This window comes from Pempheris klunzingeri, chromosome 12 (genome assembly GCF_042242105.1).
Source record: "Pempheris klunzingeri isolate RE-2024b chromosome 12, fPemKlu1.hap1, whole genome shotgun sequence".
In the NCBI taxonomy this organism is placed as follows: Eukaryota; Metazoa; Chordata; class Actinopteri; order Acropomatiformes; family Pempheridae; genus Pempheris; species Pempheris klunzingeri.
The window spans coordinates 21,193,785-21,198,406 of NC_092023.1; positions in this window are offsets into that span (position 1 = coordinate 21,193,785).

The following is a 4,622-nucleotide window of genomic DNA, read 5'->3' on the forward strand; positions in this document are numbered from 1 at the left end:
AAACTGCCTCTTTTTTGCCTCATCCACCTACAAACCCGCTGGAAAACAGTTATTGATCACTTTTAATGTGGTAAATCGGCCAGCAAACAACTGGCAGCCAAAACAGTGGAGGAGGGGGGATTGGAAAAAAACGCTGACCCCGGGGTCAAGGAAATTCCCGTTTTGGGAGCCGACACCAAACTGCCTCTTTTTTGCCTCATCCACCTCCAAACCCGTTGGAAAACAGTTATTGATCACTTTTAATGTGGTAAATCGGCCAGCAAACAACTGGCAGCCAAAAGAGTGGATTGGAAAAAACCGCTGACCCCGGGGTCAAGGAAATTCCCGTTTTGGGAGCCGACACCAAACTGCCTCTTTTTTGCCTCATCCACCTCCAAACCCGTTGGAAAACAGTTATTGATCACTTTTAATGTGGTAAATCGGCCATCAAACAACTGGCAGCCAAAACAGTGGAGGAGGGGGGATTGGAAAAAAACGCTGACCCCGGGGTTAAGGAAATTCCCGTTTTGGGAGCCGACACCAAACTGCCTCTTTTTTGCCTCATCCACCTCCAAACCCGTTGGAAAACAGTTATTGATCACTTTTAATGTGGTAAATCGGCCAGCAAACAACTGGCAGCCAAAACAGTGGAGGAGGGGGGATTGGAAAAAAACGCTGACCCCGGGATCAAGGAAATTCCCGTTTTGGGAGCCGACACCAAACTGCCTCTTTTTTGCCTCATCCACCTCCAAACCCGTTGGAAAACAGTTATTGATCACTTTTAATGTGGTAAATCGGCCAGCAAACAACTGGCAGCCAAAAGAGTGGATTGGAAAAAAACGCTGACCCCGGGGTCAAGGAAATTCCCGTTTTGGGAGCCGACACCAAACTGCCTCTTTTTTGCCTCATCCACCTCCAAACCCGTTGGAAAACAGTTATTGATCACTTTTAATGTGGTAAATCGGCCAGCAAACAACTGGCAGCCAAAAGAGTGGATTGGAAAAAAACGCTGACCCCGGGGTCAAGGAAATTCCCGTTTTGGGAGCCGACACCAAACTGCCTCTTTTTTGCCTCATCCACCTCCAAACCCGTTGGAAAACAGTTATTGATCACTTTTAATGTGGTAAATCGGACAGCAAACAACTGGCAGCCAAAACAGTGGATTGGAAAAAAACGCTGACCCCGGGGTCAAGGAAATTCCCGTTTTGGGAGCCGACACCAAACTGCCTCTTTTTTGCCTCATCCACCTCCAAACCCGTTGGAAAACAGTTATTGATCACTTTTAATGTGGTAAATCGGACAGCAAACAACTGGCAGCCAAAACAGTGGAGGAGGGGGGATTGGAAAAAAACGCTGACCCCGGGGTCAAGGAAATTCCCGTTTTGGGAGCCGACACCAAACTGCCTCTTTTTTGCCTCATCCACCTCCAAACCCGTTGGAAAACAGTTATTGATCACTTTTAATGTGGTAAATCGGCCAGCAAACAACTGGCAGCCAAAACAGTGGAGGAGGGGGGATTGGAAAAAAACGCTGACCCCGGGGTCAAGGAAATTCCCGTTTTGGGAGCCGACACCAAACTGCCTCTTTTTTGCCTCATCCACCTCCAAACCCGTTGGAAAACAGTTATTGATCACTTTTAATGTGGTAAATCGGCCATCAAACAACTGGCAGCCAAAACAGTGGAGGAGGGGGGATTGGAAAAAAACGCTGACCCCGGGGTCAAGGAAATTCCCGTTTTGGGAGCCGACACCAAACTGCCTCTTTTTTGCCTCATCCACCTCCAAACCCGTTGGAAAACAGTTATTGATCACTTTTAATGTGGTAAATCGGCCAGCAAACAACTGGCAGCCAAAAGAGTGGATTGGAAAAAAACGCTGACCCCGGGGTCAAGGAAATTCCCGTTTTGGGAGCCGACACCAAACTGCCTCTTTTTTGCCTCATCCACCTCCAAACCCGTTGGAAAACAGTTATTGATCACTTTTAATGTGGTAAATCGGCCATCAAACAACTGGCAGCCAAAACAGTGGATTGGAAAAAAACGCTGACCCTGGGGTCAAGGAAATTCCCGTTTTGGGAGCCGACACCAAACTGCCTCTTTTTTGCCTCATCCACCTCCAAACCCGTTGGAAAACAGTTATTGATCACTTTTAATGTGGTAAATCGGCCAGCAAACAACTGGCAGCCAAAACAGTGGAGGAGGGGGGATTGGAAAAAAACGCTGACCCCGGGGTCAAGGAAATTCCCGTTTTGGGAGCCGACACCAAACTGCCTCTTTTTTGCCTCATCCACCTCCAAACCCGTTGGAAAACAGTTATTGATCACTTTTAATGTGGTAAATCGGACAGCAAACAACTGGCAGCCAAAACAGTGGAGGAGGGGGGATTGGAAAAAAACGCTGACCCCGGGGTTAAGGAAATTCCCGTTTTGGGAGCCGACACCAAACTGCCTCTTTTTTGCCTCATCCACCTCCAAACCCGTTGGAAAACAGTTATTGATCACTTTTAATGTGGTAAATCGGACAGCAAACAACTGGCAGCCTAAACAGTGGAGGAGGGGGGATTGGAAAAAAACGCTGACCCCGGGGTCAAGGAAATTCCCGTTTTGGGAGCCGACACCAAACTGCCTCTTTTTTGCCTCATCCACCTCCAAACCCGTTGGAAAACAGTTATTGATCACTTTTAATGTGGTAAATCGGCCAGCAAACAACTGGCAGCCAAAAGAGTGGATTGGAAAAAAAACGCTGACCCCGGGGTCAAGGAAATTCCCGTTTTGGGAGCCGACACCAAACTGCCTCTTTTTTGCCTCATCCACCTCCAAACCCGTTGGAAAACAGTTATTGATCACTTTTAATGTGGTAAATCGGCCATCAAACAACTGGCAGCCAAAACAGTGGAGGAGGGGGGATTGGAAAAAAACGCTGACCCCGGGGTCAAGGAAATTCCCGTTTTGGGAGCCGACACCAAACTGCCTCTTTTTTGCCTCATCCACCTCCAAACCCGTTGGAAAACAGTTATTGATCACTTTTAATGTGGTAAATCGGACAGCAAACAACTGGCAGCCAAAAGAGTGGATTGGAAAAAAACGCTGACCCCGGGGTCAAGGAAATTCCCGTTTTGGGAGCCGACACCAAACTGCCTCTCTTTTGCCTCATCCATCTCCAAACCTGTTGGAAAACAGTTATTGATCACTTTTAATGTGGTAAATCGGCCAGCAAACAACTGGCAGCCAAAAGAGTGGATTGGAAAAAAACGCTGACCCCGGGGTCAAGGAAATTCCCGTTTTGGGAGCCGACACCAAACTGCCTCTTTTTTGCCTCATCCACCTCCAAACCCGTTGGAAAACAGTTATTGATCACTTTTAATGTGGTAAATCGGCCATCAAACAACTGGCAGCCAAAACAGTGGATTGGAAAAAAACGCTGACCCCGGGGTCAAGGAAATTCCCGTTTTGGGAGCCGACACCAAACTGCCTCTTTTTTGCCTCATCCACCTCCAAACCCGTTGGAAAACAGTTATTGATCACTTTTAATGTGGTAAATCGGCCATCAAACAACTGGCAGCCAAAACAGTGGAGGAGGGGGGATTGGAAAAAAACGCTGACCCCGGGGTCAAGGAAATTCCCGTTTTGGGAGCCGACACCAAACTGCCTCTTTTTTGCCTCATCCACCTCCAAACCCGTTGGAAAACAGTTATTGATCACTTTTAATGTGGTAAATCGGCCATCAAACAACTGGCAGCCAAAACAGTGGAGGAGGGGGGATTGGAAAAAAACGCTGACCCCGGGGTCAAGGAAATTCCCGTTTTGGGAGCCGACACCAAACTGCCTCTTTTTTGCCTCATCCACCTCCAAACCCGTTGGAAAACAGTTATTGATCACTTTTAATGTGGTAAATCGGCCAGCAAACAACTGGCAGCCAAAACAGTGGAGGAGGGGGGATTGGAAAAAAACGCTGACCCCGGGGTCAAGGAAATTCCCGTTTTGGGAGCCGACACCAAACTGCCTCTTTTTTGCCTCATCCACCTCCAAACCCGTTGGAAAACAGTTATTGATCACTTTTAATGTGGTAAATCGGCCATCAAACAACTGGCAGCCAAAACAGTGGAGGAGGGGGGATTGGAAAAAAACGCTGACCCCGGGATCAAGGAAATTCCCGTTTTGGGAGCCGACACCAAACTGCCTCTTTTTTTCCTCATCCACCTCCAAACCCGTTGGAAAACAGTTATTGATCACTTTTAATGTGGTAAATCGGCCAGCAAACAACTGGCAGCCAAAAGAGTGGATTGGAAAAAAACGCTGACCCCGGGGTCAAGGAAATTCCCGTTTTGGGAGCCGACACCAAACTGCCTCTTTTTTGCCTCATCCACCTCCAAACCCGTTGGAAAACAGTTATTGATCACTTTTAATGTGGTAAATCGGCCATCAAACAACTGGCAGCCAAAACAGTGGATTGGAAAAAAACGCTGACCCCGGGGTCAAGGAAATTCCCGTTTTGGGAGCCGACACCAAACTGCCTCTTTTTTGCCTCATCCACCTCCAAACCCGTTGGAAAACAGTTATTGATCACTTTTAATGTGGTAAATCGGCCATCAAACAACTGGCAGCCAAAACAGTGGAGGAGGGGGGATTGGAAAAAAACGCTGACC